Here is a 20,942-nt window from a genome sequence, read left to right as displayed (position 1 = left end):
GGACCATCTAGATGTTATATGAGTGTCAAGGTCTGAACTTTACGTGATTATCATGCTTGGGAAGGTCAGATCTATGGATTTAAGGAACAGATCTGACCTCAGGAGGTCAATGGAGTTTTTGCATGGCATGGACTCGCCGAGTCCAAAGATCAGACTCGGTGAGTAGGGTTAGGGTTTCCCGTAAATCACTCAGCGAGTAGACCCACCGAGTTGGGGGAATAACTCAGTGAGTCAGAGAGGGATTAGAGGACTGAAGTTCAGGATGGAACTCGCCGAGTTGATCTTGAGACTCGGCGAGTTGAGTCGGGGTAGCCCCGCGATTCATGCCAGGTGTGACTTGTCGAGCAAGGGGAGAGACTCGACATGCCAAGCGAGACTAAGGAATTAGTGGACACGTGCATACTCGCCGAGTTGCCCAAGTGCACTCGACGAGTCGGGTCAAAGTTTGACCGTTGACTTTGGTTGACTTTTAGGGTTTGGTCAACAATGAGGTCCTTTGAGCCAAAGGAGGGGTAAAATGGTCTTTTACCCTTCTGAGGGTGCCTAGAGAGGGTTGAGTCTAGTCCTGAGAGTTATATTTATGAGAGTATTAATTTATGTGATTAGGTGGAGGCTATATCGTATTTCTACCGAGTCAGAGATTTACCGAGACATCTGAGGTGAGTCTTCTCACTATACTTTACCTTGAGTGGTAATTAGAGTCATGTGACAGAGTTATTGTATGTTATTATGTGATGTGTTGCACTACATTATTTCTATGTGATTTATGCATGTGTATATCAGAGTATATCAGAGTTAGAATCGGAAGGTTCACAGAGCTAGGACCAGAGGGTCCATAGAGTTAGGGACTACGGGCCCACAGAGTTATAGCCTCAAGTGGCTAGTATGTGTTATGTATGGTATTTTGGGGAACTCACTAAGCTTTATGCTTACAGTGTTATGTGTTATGTGTTTCAGGTACCAGTGATGATCGCGGGAAGGCGCCGACATGATTCGTACACACGCATGGGATTTATGTATTTTGATCTTGGGAAATATTTTGTGAAACAAAGTTATGATACAATGGGATTTTGTTAATAAATGTGTTTGGAAAATGTGTTTTAAAATGCGAAAATTTGTTTTAAATTTTATGGTGTTACAACATCCAAGCAAGGAAAAGGAATTAAAGCGAGTTAGCCTTCCTAAGTCCTTTAAACATTTCTTATATAACTATACATATATAGGCATGCATTTTACAATACAAAAGCATGAAAGAAGTTTTGGTAAAACCTTTGAAAAAGCTTTAATAAACTATAAAGAGATATTCATACTTTAAAAGAGATTTTAAAACAAGTTTACAAAACCTTTAACTGGATAAAGCAATTTAACATGTAAAATCTTTTTGCTATACAGTTATTAATCACATATGATTGATCTAATAACTCTATAGTTCAACTTATATTCCCCCCTTAAAAGCATTTAAAAATCATTTAAAAGGTTAATTCAGGGGTATGAACTCACCTGACGTGGGTGATTCGGATGAATGGATGATATAGGATGTTAAGTGTCAAGTGAGGACTTGACCACACACGCGATCCTATTTAACATGTAATGATACATTTAAGTATCTAATTAGTCATTTAATAACTAATTATTCTAGTAAGGACATTCTAAGGCATGAAAACACTTTGCTACAAGTGCTAGGAGTACCAAGGGTTGCATATAAAGAGTGTATGGCCTCACATTGGAGTTTACTCCTCAAATGGTGGCCCTTAGGGGTGTTTACGGTTCTGGGACCATTTCCCCCATGAGTTTACGGCTATAAACTCATGGCAATGGTGTCATTGGGTGCTCAAAGGTCTTAAACTACTCAAGGAATTATGCTAGACTTAAATCAAGGGCTTAGGAAGTGATTGCGGCTCAAGATGACCTCCCTTTGGAGTTTACGGTTCTTGGACCACTCCTTGGGGATTTTACGGTCGTAAACACATGAGTTTACGACTGTAAACTCATGTTTGCCCCTTCCTTATGTGTTTTGGTGTATCTAGGTTAAGCATGCAAAGTTCTAGTCACATATACAAGCCATAGAAGGTTTTAAGGGCATCAAAACACCCTTTTGGAGGTGTTTACGGTTTTGGGAGATCCCCAAACCGTAAACACATGTTCTTGGGGGTTTTTTTTGCTTAGCCCATGGATTAACAAGTATACTAGGCAAACAACTAGCTAAGAGGAGTATGCTTACTTATAGGAGGTTTGGATGATCGATTTTTGGCCAAGAACACTAGTGTGTTCTTGGTGTTCTTGACGAACACTTGAAGATTTATGAAAAAGACAATATTACATGGATGAAATCGTATAAAAACACTTGATTAAGTGTTATATGAACGAATCTAGAGAGAAAACACTTACATTTTGGCGGACTTGACGGATAGGTGATATGATACTTGAGAGGATTTCTTGGGTGTTTTTGAAGTTGGAAGAGTCAAATGAGTTAAAAATGACTAAGTGTCATATTTATACTCTTTGGGGTTTACGGCCGTAAACTCCATTTTTACGTCCGTAAACTCTAAACTTTTGGAGTTTCGCGACTTACGGCATACAGTAAACTCTAAAGTATACTTCCTTATTTTTGGTTTCCTTGAAGAGTATAAAATAAAATACTCGAACGGGCTTAAATCCGGCCAAAAATGTTTTGAGATGAATTTAGCTAATTTTTGATGTGCTTGATTGCGGAGTTTATACAACAGAAAATTTCGGGTTGTCACAAGATCATCCCTCAGAAGTTCCAGAAACCAGGTCCAATTATCCTTCTTTTCCACATCAACAACAACCCAAGCTATTGGGAACACCTGGTTATTAGCATCTCTACCTATTGATGTGAGTAGTTCACCTTGTACCTGACCCTTTAGGAAGCATCCATCCAATCGTATTACCTTCCTACACCCTATTTTCCAGCAAACACTTAAAGATTTGAAACATATGTAAAACCTTTTAAAATAATTCTTATCATCTGGATTGTTAGTAACACCAACTTTACATGTAGACCCAAGGTTTGATCTTAACAACTCTTAGGCATAATCCCAAATTCTTTCATAGTGTTCATTTAATTTTCCCTCAATCAGTTCTTTTTCCCACTGTTTTGCCCTTCTAACCTGTCCTATAGATACCACACATCTATTTCTTTTTTTGATGTCACTGATCATCTCCCTAAGTTTAACTTTGGGCTTATTTGCTATCTCAGTAACATAGTGTCTTCCAATCCATTACGGGGTAACAATAGACCCAAATTTAAACACTCTAGAACAAAGATGCTCAGAATTCACTGCCTTAACCAGGAAGGTTCTTTCATTGTACATCTAAGCTGCATAAAGTCTATAAGAGCATTTATTATCTTCATGTCTCTTACCACATCTTGCAACAATTCTTCTATTGTCACTCTTTTGAATGTATATCTGGTACCCTCCGTTTACTGCATAGTTGTCACACATAATTTCAGTTGTGCAAGTGATTCGAACACGTCCCCTAACTTAGGTTCCATCTTATCCCACCTAACATTTGAATCATGTATTCTGTATTTGTTCGTCACTTCTTCCTATGCCTCCTCATCATTTTGCAAATCATTACCATGGTCCACTCGATCTTTCACCTCATCAGTCATACTTGCATTTCAAATGTTCGCATCACAAAGTAGAATGTTAAGAAAATGATCCTTACATTTATCAAGCCTTGATACAAACTCCTTTCGTGGTTCATGATCCATGTAAATCCCGTGCAACTCAAAATCCATCTCATTTAACCTAGAAAATGGCTCGTAAATTCCAGCAAATGGGTCGTCATAACCATCTTCAGAAGAAACCATTTCTAACCCTGCACAACCGCAACCATTATCATGAAAAGTGAGCAATTAATGGAGATGGTTTCTCGTAAAAACCATGATCAGACCGTAATTTCTTATTGTTGGGTTTTGAGCATTCTAACACTCCTAAGTGTACATGCAACCCTAAATACCTTGGATCTATGTTTTCTCTATTATACATGCAAATATGAACATCGAAGGTATTATCCTAATCTAGCATACAAAACAATGACTTAGCAAGATAGAATACATACCTCTCCTTATGTAGCTTGATGTCTTCAAGCTTTAAGAGCTTAGCCCCAATAGTGTGGAAGCCTCAAGTGGAATCACAAATCACCAAAGACACCTTGGAAGACTTTTGAGAATATGAATACTTGGTTCTATCTAGTGAAATTAGCTAGCCCTTCTTAGTGTACCACACTAGTGCCAATTTCACCAACCAAGGACATCTTTATATAGTGTGGAGGATTAGGGTTAAACCCTAATACCCATGACCTTTCATTTCCTAGGATCCATGGGTTAAACACTCCATGGACTATCCATGAAAGCTTAGCCCAACCTAAATGAACTTGGCCCATTCCATATATATAAGAGTCCATATTTAATTAGTTCCTTTTGATCACTTAATTAATTATAAATTAATTCTTGATTAATACAAATTAAATAATATGATTCCATAATAATATATTAGAACTTATAATATATTAATATTAATCATAAACATACTATTCTCAAAAGATTATCCATATAAATTGTGTCGGTGAAGTGCAACCCAAATGGACCATGCCGGGTCGGGTCAAGTACATACCAAATATAGTTATGGACTTAGACATTAATCCAACAGTCTCCCATTTGGATAAGTCTAAAACTATTATTGCGTATGACTTCAAACCTAACTAGCAATCGTAGCTCTTAAAGCCGCTGTCGAACTCTGATCTTGTCAACAAACTTGTCCATTAGATAAGGGATCATATATTCCTCCATTCTAGATATCATATGGACTGAGACATGGATTATAATCATTCTCTCTGTCCATTTGTTGTTTCCCGATTTCCGATTTATGACGACTGACTAATTGAACAAATCAAATCAGTCCTGGCCCGGCCGAGCACTTCCATTTGTCATCATCAAATCATCGAGGGGCCCACAGATATCGCTTTTATCCCGAAGGTAAAAGGAATGGATAAACTTCGACTCATATGGCTTGTTCTACTACTTGTTGAATCATACACAAAGGCACGTTTTATAGCACCGAGTTACCAAATGCGTTTTCGTGTAATCAATGTACTATCAACTCATAGTAACAACTCATATCTCTAGGTTTGAAGAATATAAGATATTATCATCTCATGATCACTCGTGATAAAATCCATGAAGTGATTCCAATGAGCACGGGTTGAATCCAATACTCAGAACTTATGAGCACTCATGAGTGTTGTAGCCCTTTGTCCAACACCTTAGACCTCTACACCCCAACCCATGACAGTCTTAATTCATATCTACTTCCAACATATGACCGACTGTGGATGGTTTGAATAACTTAGTCATTCCGGAAGAATAACCTAGTTTATTCGGGAAGTCAAAACATGCAAAGTGAAACACAATAATAATTGAATCCAATATGGTATCAAAACCTATGAACATAAATAAAAAACCTTTTATTTATCACCAGATGATTACACATTATTCATTGTATACTGCTTCAGCTATCAACTTTATTCTTGAATTTAAAACAATAGTTGTCCCATGCTCCAAGAATGTACACTATGTTTTCTAAACACTAGTCATGCCACAGACCAAGTATGCATACTATGTTTGTCTATGATCTTTACTTTGTGAACTAGATCAATCGAACATAACTTCAATGATTCTCTTTTCACACTCCCAAATCCTTACTACAAATGCAAGAATTCCAAATTCATGTCATTTACTGAAATCTGTTACATTCTAAACTTATATGCATTGATCTTCTTGTAATGATTATGTACAAATTCACAAAGACTTGGCACTAATCATTACGGAGTATTCCAAAGGAGATCACACTACTAGAAAAATAGCCTTTTACGACGCGCAAATTACGACACTCATTAATTTATGTTACGCAAACGAGAGTGACATTAAAAAAGTGTCATCTCTTCAGAAAATTTAAGGATTTAGGTCACGCATTATTGCGTGCCTTTAAATTAGTGTCAAAAGAAAAAAAACTAAAAACACGGAGGGCGCTGTACCTTAAATGCGCGCCCTCTATATGTGTCGCTTTATAATTTTAATGAACGCACGTTCCTTAGTTACAAGCGGGAAAAGAAAAGCCAAAAAATTAGAAAAGCCCGCTACCCTCCCTGCCCTAAGCATTTTCACGTATCTTTCATTCTCCTCACACTGTTGTGCAACTTCTCAATCAAAGATCGAAGGTTACGATTTCATCTCCATCTCCCGATTTCATCATCTCAATCAAGAAAAAGGGCTTCGGATTTCCATTCATCTACTTCATCGTTGCTGTAATTTCACCTTCTTCATCTCTTTGCTGTTATTGAGAATACTCGCCAATAGTTTTCTTATTCCCCACTCGATGTTGAAATTTTCAGAAAAAGCCCTAATTAAGTATTATACTCTCAAGTCTCAATATTAGAATCCAAATATTAATTCTCGTTTGTTTCTTATTCCCCACAGATAAAAAGAAAAAGGGGAATTAGAATGACGAAGGTAGCGGGAGTTTTGGTCCGGTGGTCGTGGTTCATCTATCGAGAAAGGAAGATGGGAACGCAAGCAGCCATGGTGGCTCGATGATGGAAATCAATCGAGAAAGGGGAAGCACCTCTGGTGCGGGATCGATTTGACAAAAAGAGAAGGGAGAAGCAGCGACGCTTCTTGCCACCATTACCGCCGCCCAACTCCAACTCCAATACCACCGTCACCGCCACCAGCGTCCGATTCCTGCAACGGCGTCTACTTATCCTACACTTACACATCCGGATCCAAGCTCCCACCAAACCGAACATCAAATCAACCCTACCGCTTCGAATCAACCCTCAGAGTCCTCAATAACACCGACGAAGAGCTTAAATCATGGAGGGTGTTTGTCGATTTTGCTGATGGGTCTGCTACTTTTCCGGGTCCGGTTGGAAACGGCACCGTTTTTGCTGGATTTCCAAGTGCTGATCTCAAGACTGCTATTGAAACTGCTGTAGATGTGAATCAGATGTCGGTTGAGGTCGATTTTGTGGGTACGCAGTTCAGAGTCGACTCGCCTGCTGTTCCTATGCCTTCAAATATTTCTCTAGTGAATGATGGCTTTGTTTGCCCCAGACCTTCTATGCAAGGTAAATTTCTCTTTATTTATGCTTTATAACCTTACTATATCTTACCATGGATGAAAAGGATTATGATTAGAGATTGCCCTTTTTAATAATTTTTAAAAACTATCCTTTGACTTCGATGTCTACTATTTGAGTAGATCAGTGGAGCGTTCTTATAGATCTGATCTTGGTTTATATGTGGTCGTATCACTGAATAAACTTACTAATCTGATCTTACTCGAAGTGGGTTATTTTGAATTGCTTGAAATTTGCCATGGTCGAACTTAGTGTGTGCTTGAAACTTACATTACTTTCTTGATTTCAATTGTTTGAACGTTTCTAATCAAGGGTTATTTGTTACAATCTACTTGAATTTGTTTCTATTTCTTTAAAAAGTTTGAACTTTGTTACCTTCAAGCAATTAATCAGCAAATTCTTTGGTAGTTCCATCTTCCATGAATAGACAATTTTATAGATGTTTGACTTTCTTGAAAACATCCATTTTGTTGCGAGTTTGGTCCAAAATTTTCAAGACTTTTTTTTACAGATTTGCCCTTGGTCTTTTCCTTTTTTTAATTAGGGTGGTGGTCGTTGCATTTACCAGTTATGGTATGAGAGAGGGGAGGGGGAGGGTGGATTAAGGGCAGGGGTAGTATTTTTTTTTTTTGTTTTTTTTATAATTGTTGTAATAAAAAAGAAACTAAAGGGCAGATTCGTCATTTTAAAAAAAGTCAAAACAAATTGGACCAAACTCGCAATAAAATGGAAGTTTTGGACCATTGGTGCAACTCCAAAATATTTTGGACCAAATATCCAATTTTTGACATAGCACAGGGACCAAACTTGCAATTTTGTCACTTTTAAACTATGCAGCTGTTTCTTTACATCTAAATTCCTTAGTTTTATTGTTTGAACTGTTATGAATAAAATATAACCCATTTTAATTGTAGCATTTTCATGGAATGGTAGAAGTTTCCACTTGTAGACTTCATCAACATGGATGTTTGCAGTTAAATCAAGCTCTAATTGTAAGAAATAAAAACATACTTTCATTTACTTGTTTATTATAGCATCATACGTTCATGTCTTTCTATTATGACATTGTACCTTTATCTCTTTGCTTATTAACATATTGCAATTTGAAGAATTATATCCAATGATAGCATTGTACTTGCAATATTTTTTAATTGAGAGGGCATATTATACTTTAAGAATTCACTATGTTATAGCAGGGATATTTGCTTTGTACTTGGACGAGCTTACTAAAATTCGGTGGATTTTCTTATTGGCATTTGACTATTTTGACTATTTCTTTGCCATTTTGGTTTACAAAACCTTGTATATGTTTAGATCATCTATCTGCTTCTTTTCTTTACTCTATTTTGATCTATAATGTCTGTTCATAATCTGTAAATTTCCGTTTATAAAATTATCACAGAAAACTACTAGAAATTAGCCCCCACTTTCCGTCTTTTGCATATATATCTCTTTATATATTTTTTTGCAAATATCATTGAGGACCCAATTGCCCCTAAGAGAAGAAAATATTCAAAAGCTTTGAATTTAACAATGATACTAAAGCATTGATGTTAAGTAAGTTGCTAATTTCGGATGTTTTTGTGAATGAGCTATTATGCAGGTAGTTCTAATTATGTTTTTACAAAAATAATTTTAGATGGGGAAAAAGAACAAACAAGTTGTAGGAAAAGGTATGCAAATCATATATAAAATTGTGTTTATAATGTCAATTTTTTTTTTTCAATCTTGTTTTTATACCGTAAAATTTTGGTGTTTAGTGATTTTATATAAAAAAAAAAAGAATGTTTTAGTGATCCACATGTATCCTTCACCCATCATGCCCAACTCTTTTGCCCTGGAAAAAAGATGGGCTGTTAGAGAAGGCTGTGTGTGGACGACAAACACCATGGTTTGCATGGTTTGAAGCTTGTTCTTTGCTGATAAGAGTTCCAGTTTTAAATGAGATGGAGGCAGAACCACTGCTTGAACTGAAGTGAGTGAAGAAGTTGTTTTGTTCCCTAAAAAGATGACTAGGCGACCTTGATGACCTCGCCAGTCTGCTTTGATACCAATCTGGAATAATAATAATTAATCAAAAAAATAAATAAAATCTAATGCAATATATGATATGTGATATATATATATATATATATATATATATATATATATATATATATAACTTGACTTTTTAGTACCTGAACATAAGGATCTTCATATAGAACTCCACTATCTTTAAGACACAGGGCATGAAATCTTTCTGCAGTGTCTCCTATTGGCTGTGTAAGGTTGTCAACAGAAAGTTAAAATAATATAAAGAAATAAATGATATTTATAGCCAATGAGGATAGGACATGTGGCAGACAGTAGTACCTTTACAATATTATCTTGCTCTTCAACAGGTGCAAGAGCTAATGCATCATCTTCACTTACAGGAGGAGGAGGTGCTTCAATAGCCAGTGGGCTTAAAAGATCTCCAAGAATATCAGGTTGAGGGTGGTCAACTTCATGTGAAATTCCATTAGCTTGAGTCAACTCTTGGTCAACGCTCACATAGTTATGGTCAACGCTGGGGATTTTGACCATACCAAGTTGGGGAGGTAAATCAAAGTCAACAACAATCACCATATCAGATAAATTATTATTATTATTATTATTATTATTATTATTATTATTATTATTATTATTATTATTATTATTATTATTATTATTATTATTATTATTATTATTATTATATGCTCAATCAATCATTCAATTAAAACCCTACGCTTAAATATACCTCACGTTCAGGGCACTTTGGCATTTCTGCTAATATATCCATCAGGGCTTCACCTTTCCTACTCAATGCAAAATACTCCACAGCTCTTTGTTGTATCTCAGTATCAATGCATGTTTCATATCTGTCAATGTGTGTGAAAATAAATATTATCAAATTTTGCATATACAAAAAAAAGTGTAGCTCCTATTTATTATAAACTCACTTGCTGAATATTGCCCAGATCTGGTTTTGTAATTCGGGATCTGGTGGTTGAAAGTGCATCAAAATCTTTGCGTATGTTGTGAGAAGAATGGATATTGTTGGAGTCCTGTAGAAACAAAAAAAAAGATGATGATCACAAAAGAAAACATAGATGTATAGAAATAGAAATACTCACGATACAGTAGGAAGCTTCTCATGTATAATGACAAAAATGTCCGTTGGGCTACACCCAGGTCGTCTGGCCAAAAGATGGCTGTATTCTCCAAGCAGATAAGCGCTAACCTGCATAATGACATCAGCATACAGTTGTCTATATTTGTGTAGGAAATATAAGATATAATCTACATACCTTCACCATTGTCTCATGGAACAATGGTAACAAAAATTCCTTTAATTACTATGTCCCATTCACATCACTTATAATCTTAGTCCCTGTCTTGCTGGTGCATGCCTAACCCTATAAAACCTTTGCTTTTGAGGTACTAACTGTTTTCTCCTGGAATTTTTTTTGCCTGAGATTTTTTGCTGCCAGCTATCCCTTCGGGACCACTCTTATGTATTATGTTAAAAGCACCAATTCAGAAATTTGCTGATTATGTAAGTCAGCTTTCCTCTTCCTTTTTGCTTTTTATTATTTATGCACCCTTATGCCACAAATCTCTTTATTTATCATACTAAATATGCAACCATCCCTTATTTTACTCCTAACTTGTTGTATAATTCATTCATGTCAGCTGCATATATGTTGCATAAAATAAATTGGTAAAAGTAGACATGTGAATTATGCATCTGTTATCTCAAATCTTACATTTATTTTTATTTATGTTATTGTTTTTTCCAGCTTTTAGGTGTTGGTGTCAAGCTTGTTGGCAATACAGTGTGGAGTACCCTCTTTCATCAATTCTTAATAGTGATGTCACGTGAGAAATCATTTTTCTTTTTGTTAAACAAGTCTTTATTATCATGTATTAGGTCATACCATGGGTAAAAACGGCCTTGCCCCTGGTTCCGGGGTTGTCACAAAATACTTGACTTTTTAACTTTGTTTGTGGTTTCATTTAGTAATAATCCTTCTGAGGGGGTGTTTGTTGGGCTGCTTCTTTCAATGTCATTAACAACAGTGGTAAGTAAAATCTTACTACTATGAACCTCTTTTGCTTAAACCTACCTTATTGACCTGTAGCTGATTAAACATTAAATTAATTATGCAGGTTTTGAAGTTTTTGATGGAAAAGAATAGTGTTAATGCTCTTCATAGAAAAGTATGTTGGTATTTTAGGAAATTTGGCTAATAATTTAGTTAATTATATAAAAAATGTTGAAATCTTACATTTGTCTACTATTGGAATGATTATTTGTAGTATTACATTTGTCTACTATTCGAATGATTATTTGTATAACATTAACTTTTGTGCAATGCATTGTATTATTTGTATATGGTATTTTATTTTCCATTATGTGACATAAAATGCAAATTTAATATGAAAATAAGTAAATCCATAAATAATTTTTTTTTTTAAATTTAAAATTACGATACGCAAAAATGTGTGTCATCTTCATTTATGACATGGCCTTTCTTGACAGGGGCTTTCTTGATACGCATTGCGTGTCATTAACACGCGCGTCGTAAGGTTACGACACGCGAATGCGTGTCGTCTTCCTTTATGACAGGGCCTTCCTTGATACGCATTGCGTGTCGTAACCGCGCGTCGTAAATGCGCGTCATAAATGCGCGTCGTAAATGCGCGTCGTCTATAGACGACACGCAAAAGCGCGTCGTCTCTCTTTATGACAGGGCCTTCCTTGACACGCATTTGCGCGTCGTCTGAGCGTTTTACGACGCGCAATGAGCGTCGTAAAAGGCCTTTTTTCTAGTAGTGTCAACTCCTTGGAAACATCCTTCTTGCATTAAGTTTCCTAATCTTACACAGATTAAATAATTTCTAACTTTGAAACATTTCAAGACTCCATTTTGACTATCACTTTTGAATAAGAGTTGCCTCCTTACAGACTATGTCAATATGGTCCTTCCAGAATTATCACTATACTTCCAACTGTCCTTGCGCAACCAATCTTTGCTAAACCTTAGATTGTCCTCGACAATTGTTTAATCCTTTTAGTTATATCTAGTTCTAAACCTTTTACTTTCTTAATGCCCCAGGCATCTGGAAAATTTTAGAATGGATGAATATAGCACATGTAATCGATCCTATATCCGAAGCATATGGGAAATGATTCATGATGTCTCACATAAAGAATAAACTAGTCTTTTGCTATAACATTTCCATTTCTATTTGCCAAGTTCTCATAATTCAGATTATGAAAAGGGATGCCGTAATCATAATCGAATTTTAGAACGCAAATAATGGACTCATATACAGAATTTCCTTATGTTGAGCCAATCCAACATGAAATTCATATATATATATATATATATATATATATATATATCCTTGACTAAATGATGAAAACCTCACGATCTAAGCTTATAGATTTGAGATGAAGTATAATTTCCTCTCCCTTAATTATAGAAAAACAACTTGTTCCCAATTGAAAGCTTTTGTTTTCTATAATAAAATTGCTAACTTGCAATACTTATCATAATTATCATGCTCCCACTAACATGATGATTATTAGCATAACACTTATGCTCCCACTAGCTTTGACATGTACTCAGAAATCAGCTGGACTTCTAGAAATCAATACTTCATAGACTTTATTACCAAAGTTCAGATTTCTGATACTAGATTGTTTTGATAAAACTTTATCAAAAATCATACACCTTCCCGTAGATAGCACACTTGTGAGTCTAAACATTTATGAAGAGGTATGCCGTAATCATAATGGTTAGACCTTGTTGCCACTTCTCACAAGTCCAGGTTAGTGTGCCGGTAAACCACACACGCTCCACTAACGACTTTGAGAATGCAAATATCACAATTGCTATCTAGCTAAAATCTACTTAGTGAAAGTGTTTCCTCACCATCATTTTCATGAATCGGAGAGAAACCTTATGACACTTAGATCTAATGGTGTATGTGTTCTTATCCATGTGAATTGTCAAAACCATAGTCACAAGACAAGGATAATGACAAATCCAAACTCATATGGACTGAACTCAATCTTAATTTCTTGCCACCTGGCAGCTCAAGGGCCTGCCATTGCTTCCAAGTTGTTGTGCAACAAATTGAGAACTCTAGGAACTCATATGCAAAGCCAACTTTAACTGGAATGGGCACAGAATATGTCAACACGATAGGTTATAAACCGCAAGTCGTGTGCTAGTGAAGAACTTCAGGTTCTATTCTTGATTAGTTCTTGAGACTTTCAAGACCTTTAAGACTCCCACTGTCCTCTTGACCTATAAGACTTTGTTGTCAGATACTCAAGAGATAGTGAGGATTCTAATCAAGACAAACACTTCACACAATTGGCCTAAGTTGGTCTTTGTTTTATCCAAAACATCACAACTTACCAATTTCAAATCTACAAGAGTAGAAAACTTTTACTCTTACATTTGACAAGTGTTTTAAACCTTCTTTAAGACATGTCACTCAAATTACAATCTTGGAGTATGACTCTAAGACTTGTATTGGAACGAAGTATGACTCATCTTCTTGATTTAACCATTTCAACAATTCAAGATCCCTCTTCTTAGTCATAAGAATGCACTAAGATTTCCTTAGAGAACTAATTGTGCTATGGTTTCTAAATCATTAAGATGATCACAAAAAACTGATACTAAAGTACTCTCCCATATTTTCAGATTTGAGAAACTTTTATCCTTCTGCCTAATTTGATTCTTCTTATTCGCTCTGTCATACATTGGAACCTTTTTCCAATGTCTCAGAGTTACACTTAAGCTTGTAAGTATAATCATATTTACTGAGCTTTAGTAAACTATGACAAATAGTCTTATCAAACGTTTGTGGTCGACTTGACCAGTGCACAAGAATGTGTACTCGATCCCTTAGTCCTTTACTAGACTCACACATCCATGTGAACAAGTAATTAGTCTTAATTTTCCAATACTTGAAAGTTCTCATTCATCATGCTATACTCCTTGCATGATTCCAAGTCTTGGTCCAATTGAAACTTGGGTGATAAAAATCTTTCCTTATTTGGTAAATCTAGACACTACCAAAAATGAAAGAATCAAATTCATATTTCCACTCTTGCTATTAATGGAATCATATAAGCAACAATTTTTCCTCAACTGCCATTGTAAGGATATTTTAAAATAAATAATATCAAAGATTTCTTTTATTTTAAAACTTTGCGGAAAAACTTATCCTTACAATCCATATGAAAACTTGTTGATATCTATTCCTAAGCAATATCTCATAACTCCTAAGAAGTATCTCAAGAATCCGATCTTCAAACTACGCGATAGAAATCCATCTACGCGATCAGATTCAGCTTATTCTTTCTTTAAGTTTCTTCACTTTTCTTTGATTCTTAAAACATCACCATGTGACCCAGTCACATCATGTATCAAGAATCTCAGAATAGAAACTTAGCAGAGTTAGATAGTGGACTTTACCTGAAGTAGAGTCAAATTTATTGACTTTAACATCCTTAGGTAAATTTGGTAGCTTCGCAACCAATGCCCCTTTCTTTGGCAATATAAATGTATGGACCCTTTGATAATGGTACACGAGACTATCACAGACTTAGCTTTTCTCTTTTCCATTTGGTCAACCGAGTTGACTATGGCCGATCCCTTTCCACTGGGAAGAGAGAGCTTTACTAGATATCCAATGTCATCATTGTCAATGTCCATAAAGTTTTAGGAAGTTGATCTTAGCAAATAGATAAGATCATTAAGGGTCTTGTCATAGTCTGTTTCATAGGTGTTCCAAAAGAACTCACTATGTGACTTAGAAAGTAGTTGAACCACCAACTTTCTCAAGACTTTGACACCTAACTCTCCCGGCTTGTCAATATGTGACTGCATCTCCAAGAAGTGATCACACCTAGACCTTGCCTTGCCAATAGGGCTTGAGTGACCTTAACCTTTTCAAGAACTTGTGGGTTAGGGAGAATAATCGGAGGAGGTGAAAGAAGTATGATTTCCAAGGGACATCATCTTCATTTAGGAAAGCTTGTTTCAAGAGATTTTGGGAAGATCATAAATGTCTAAACCATACATGTTATGGGAGATATTCAAGATAGTTGATTTAAAGTCCTTAATATGACACCCAATATGAAATATTAAGGCTAGGACCCAACAAACTAATTTATAACTTAGAAGAGGTATGCCGTAATCCAAGCTATAAAATATTTGAAGGTAGGTGAATGACGATTCACCAATTTCCACCAAGATAAACGAAATGTATTATTATGTTTTAATTGGTTTTGAAACTCCTAGATCTTTAAGATTCATTGAACTGTTCAATGGCATGTTTCAATCTCGAGTGTGCCCTTCAGGTTTTGTGACTGGGATGCCGAGGATCACAAAACAAGGTGTGAAGTAACCATGCAAATTACTTGGTACCCTTAATAAATTACCCCTCAATCGATGTGCCGGTTAACCACACACGCTCCATCGATACTATGATACATATTAAGTCACCCTTTACCTACCTTGTTAAGTCCAAGTTAGTGTGTCGGTTAACCACACACGCTCCACTAACGACTTTGACAAAGTGTAAATTGTAATTTCATGGATTAGCACCTTATTCACATTTTCCTAAGTAACTAAGATTGGGTATTTATAGAAGGTTTAGTTACTTAGTATTTATCATTAATACTTTTAATGAAGGGAGAATTATAGTCCTGTCAAACCCGTTCGGCTAATGACCCTCCACCAGTCAAGCAAGCGGTGGGTGAGAAGGGACACCCATTAAGTTGCCATTTTATAGGCAACAACCTTATACCCACCTTATAGACCGGCTTCGTGAATGAGTCGTACTAGCGGTAAAACTGACTTTACTCTTATACATATATATATATATATATATATATATATATATATATATATATATATATATATATATATTATTATTAACTTATAATATTATAAAGTATAAGGGTTGAATTTTAACTTTTAAAATTCTAAGGGCTAACTTGGAATTAAAGTATTCATAAGAGAAAACTTTTCAAATTCCAAAACTTGAGGGCAAGTTTTGAAACTATTCAAAACTAATTAATTCCATAACTTATGTGTTTAAAGTAGTTTTAATCCAAAAACTCTTCAAGTTCCATAACTTGAGGACAAGTTATGGAAGACTTTAAACTAATAAAAGAATTAACTTTTCTTTATTTTATAACTTATGGATTTAACTATGGTTACATATTTTATTTATTTATTAATAAAGTGACTCTTGAACCTCCATAACTTAAGGACAAGACTCTTCATCTTTTTGTAACCATTGCCAACTTTTATGAGTTTTATGAAACTTAAATGTGACTTTTCAAATAACTTGAGGACAAGTTACAAAAACACATTTTAGAATCAACTCTTAGATTAATTTGGATTGAAAACAACTATTTCACTAAACTTTTCTATTAATCTAAGCAACTCATAAGAACAAGATAATTCAAATCAAACTTTTTCATGTAATTAGTCTAAACCTTAAACTAATACAAAACATGAATCTATTGACAATTATCTTTGAAAATGGATTAGCATGAACATTACCAATTCAAAAACTAGTTTATAAGTTCAAAAACATCTTAGGGTAATGTTCCTAGTCCATTTCTAGCCAAAAAAGTCGAATTTATGCTGTCTGGGGGTTCAACTCGTCGAGTGCATGAACCAACTCGGCGAGTTGGATCGATTTGATCACTTTTTAGGCATGGACTCGCCGAGTCACCTGATGGACTCGCCGAGTCTGATGATCAAACAACAACAAACTCGATTTTTTAAGTAGTTTTGCAAGTATACCAAGAAAACAAACCTGGCTCTGATACCACTGTTGTGTTTTGAGCATTCTAACACTCCTAAGTGTACATGCAACCCTAAATACCTTGGATCTATGTTTTCTCTATTATACATGCAAATATGAACATCCAAGGTATTATCCTAATCTAGCATACAAAACAATGACTTAGCAAGATAGAATACATACCTCTCCTTATGTAGCTTGATGTCTTCAAGCTTTAAGAGCTTAGCCCCAATAGTGTGGAAGCCTCAAGTGGAATCACAAATCACCAAGACACCTTGGAAGACTTTTGAGAATATGAATACTTGGTTCTATCTAGTGAAATTGGCTAACCCTTCTTAGTGTACCACACTAGTGCCAATTTCACCAACCAAGGACATCTTTATATAGTGTGCAGGATTAGGGTTAAACCCTAATACCCATGACCTTTCATTTCCTAGGATCCATGGGTTAAACACTCCATGGACTATCCATGAAAGCTTAGCCCAACCTAAATGAACTTGGCCCATTCCATATATATAAGAGTCCATATTTAATTAGTTCCTTTTGATCACTTAATTAATTATAAATTAATTCTTGATCAATACTAATTAAATAATATGATTCCATAATAATATATTAGAACTTATAATATATTAATATTAATCATAAACATACTATTCTCAAAAGATTATCCATATAAATTGTGTCGGTGAAGTGCAACACAAATGGACCATGCCGGGTCGGGTCAAGTACATACCAAATATAGTTATGGACTTAGACATTAATCCAACACTTAACTCTTGTAAAAACCTAGCTTCAGACAATGAGAATGCTTCACCAGATGAAGTCTAACGTTTGAGTTCCTATTACCTACGTTTGAATAAGTAGTAGCATGGGAGGGTGATAGGTGTCTGTCTCAATGTTGACAGAGTGTTACCGGTTGCAAATGGGGATGTAACCAGTTGGTAAAGGGGAACAGGTAAAAAAACATTAAAATGAAACATGATGGGCAAATGTTAGGCATCTGTGGCAAAAAAATCGATTTTGGGCATAACCGGTTTTTTATGTAAATTCGGGGGCTTTATGACAAAAACCTCGAAAATCATGGGTAACATTTTCATTTTTAATATAGTCAAAACATACATATCATTATTTCCAACATCTAAAACATCATTAATTAAAACATTTATCAGAATCCATCCCAAAATCATTCAATGCGGAAAACATGGGTGTGTGTACACTGCGATCAATCCAGGCTCTTCTTTTCCAAACCGATAATACCTGAAATAATAAACAAAATTGTAAGCATGAAGCTTAGTGAGTTCCTTAGATTATATCCCACACACAATCCACATATCATATTAGCTATACAAGCTATCTCTACCACATATCACATACCACCTGTGACAATAGTCAAATTCGGGTCAAGTCTAAGTCGAACAAAGTCATCGAGTCAAACCAGTCAACTCAATTAAACCTTGTATATTAAGGTTTGTGTTATGTAATTACTGTATAACTCACTATTTTAATAAGAAAACATCACTTGGAAAATTTTGTGTTTTTAATTTTCCTTAGCCTTAGTGCTAAACAATGAACAAAATCGATAAAACAATGTTGCATACTCATCGGGAGTGTGTAAGATCCTAAAACCTAGCTTAACAGGGTTCACGGACCTTGCATTGCGGAGCCAAACACTCACAATTGTCACATATGAAACCTCTCTCAATCGTTTTCACTCTATCTCACTCTATTTTGAAATCTCTCCCAAATCTCCCTAAGTATGTGAAATCTCTCCCAAATCTCTCTTTGTATGAGAAATCTCTCCAAGTATGCAAAATCTCTCCCAAATCTCTCTTTGTATGAGAAATCTCTCTAAGAATGCGAAATCTCTCCCAAATCTCTCTTTGTATGAGAAATCTCTCCAAGTGAAATCTCTCCCAAATCTCTCTCAAAGGTTCCTTAAACTTTCTGTAGTCTTTCGGGCCATCCTGACCCTTAACCGGGTCAAAAACCGCTTAAAACGGGGCAAAGACGGTCAAAAAGGGCTTAAGGACCCGAAACCCCTCTTAAGGAGCCAAACCCTCTTAAAGACCCGAAACCCCTCTTAGGAACCGAACTTGTTAGAAACGAAGGCATCAGAAGCGAACCTCCCCTTTAGACCGAGCCTCGCATAAGGACCGAACCCTCCCCTCGGACCGAACCTTCGGTCCATTTCGGTCTATTTCGCTCCATTTCGCATCCTACACCTTCGCCCCAGTTCGCCTTCGGCCCTTGATCAGAAGGGACCGAACCTCGGCCAGGACCGAGAGGTCTCGCAGGGAAGCTCATTTTCTCCCAGTTTTGCGTTTTAGGCCCGTTTTTAATTATTTTAACGCGGATTTTCACCCAAAACTTTATTTTAACATATAAGACCCCATATTTGCTAATTATCCATGTTTTTGGGGATAAACCTTATCCAAGAAGAGTGGGTGAAGTACAAGAGGTGGAGTGTTGACTTATCTTTGTATTATGACACAAGCAACCCCCATACCCACTCCATGCCTAACCCACACTCCTCCCCACCATACCTTGTTACTTCCTTGTACTTTTTACCCCTCTCACAAGTCATCCCCACGTTTTTAGAGCTGGTCACTCAACCTCTCTCCTCATTTTCTTTCACTTGCTCTCATTTCACCAAAAATCAAACACAACTTTTCTCTCAAACTTTTTTCTCTCTATTTCAAGACTCCAAGGCTGATCTTCAAGCTTTATTCTTCTCTTGGTAAGTATAATTCATCCTCCTTGTGATTATTGCACTTCATTCTACTCAAATCATTGATTTCTTACACAAACTCCATCACTTTGATGTTAGATTCTCAAAAATTTTCAAGGCATCTTCAAGTGTTCTTGAGTTGATCACTTCCATTCTTCAACAATCATCTACTGAAATCACTCAAGGTGAGTTCATACCCCTATATTTTCATGTTTTCTTAAGTTTTTAAGGGGGAATACAAGTTAAAATACCAAGAACATAACTAAACTTTTCTAACAGCTTTCATCAGAAACGTTGGACTCCATTTACGGACTGTTTTGGACAACTTTAACATTTTATTTTTCAAAAATGTTTTAGGTGAAAGTAGTTCCAGTTCTTAGCTTTAAAAGGACTACTTGCACATCTCCATACGATTTTTCTACAATTTATGGTGATTTTTACAAAACTGCCTATCAATTCAAACACCCATCCGGACCAGTCTGTGATTATGGACTTTTTCACTCAAGTTGGAAGTCATTAAAAATCATGATAAAAATTATGAGTAAACTACACACATTCTAGGAACTCTCAGAATTTACGGATTTAGTTTTTAACTTCGTATGATTTTTCTATGACTTTTCTAAAACGATGCTGAAATGTTAAAAACTTGTTAACAGCTTATAACTTTCATAACACTTTGTATTATGTTGAGCAAAGTGTATATCAATAAGTTCTAAATATTGAATGTGTTTCCTTGTTAGTTGATCCTCATAAAATGAAACTTAGTCATTCATGATAAGATTATACATTCATTTAGAACACATATATTAAGTTATAATAAGCATAAATTATGGGTTTATAACACTAATGTGCTTTCATAAAAGAGTACTTATACATTACAAACATTTCGGATAAACTATAATAGGTATAGTTTATGTATCATTTACTTCTCAAACTTATTATTCAAAGGTCTTCAGTTTAGTTCACGTAAATCTGTTAATGAATAAATTTGTGAGTCATTCACTTCGGGTTACTTCCAAAGTAACAAAGTCAAAAAGTCCTGTAAATTGTAACCAGAGTCTCTTGTAGGGAGAACGTGATAGTTGTGTATAGATATATATTGGGTTTGACAAACCCAAACTTGAGCATCTTGCAACAGCTAGACTGGCAGGTCTGTGGTGACAAGTGTCATTTAACAGCGACGCCTGAATAACGT

At 35.6% G+C, this 20,942-nt stretch overlaps 2 long non-coding RNA genes across 2 annotated transcripts; one reads left to right on the top strand and one right to left on the bottom strand.

Annotated features, from left to right (window-relative positions):
• Window positions 1-9,118: 9,118 nt before the first annotated feature.
• LOC145090227 (uncharacterized) lies at window positions 9,119-9,713 on the bottom strand. Its single transcript, XR_013701445.1, has 3 exons — window positions 9,520-9,713; window positions 9,345-9,425; window positions 9,119-9,222 (listed from the first exon to the last, which is right to left on the bottom strand). It is a non-coding gene; the product is annotated as an uncharacterized LOC145090227 (long non-coding RNA).
• Window positions 9,714-10,510: 797 nt separating this feature from the next.
• LOC145090226 (uncharacterized) lies at window positions 10,511-11,601 on the top strand. The gene is made up of 4 exons (XR_013701444.1): window positions 10,511-10,723; window positions 10,968-11,046; window positions 11,189-11,249; window positions 11,338-11,601. It is a non-coding gene; the product is annotated as an uncharacterized LOC145090226 (long non-coding RNA).
• Window positions 11,602-20,942: the final 9,341 nt, after the last annotated feature.

This window comes from Lactuca serriola, chromosome 2 (genome assembly GCF_051521515.1).
Source record: "Lactuca serriola cultivar US96UC23 chromosome 2, Lser_US96UC23_V15, whole genome shotgun sequence".
In the NCBI taxonomy this organism is placed as follows: Eukaryota; Viridiplantae; Streptophyta; class Magnoliopsida; order Asterales; family Asteraceae; genus Lactuca; species Lactuca serriola.
This window is presented reverse-complemented; position numbering and strand designations above follow the sequence as displayed.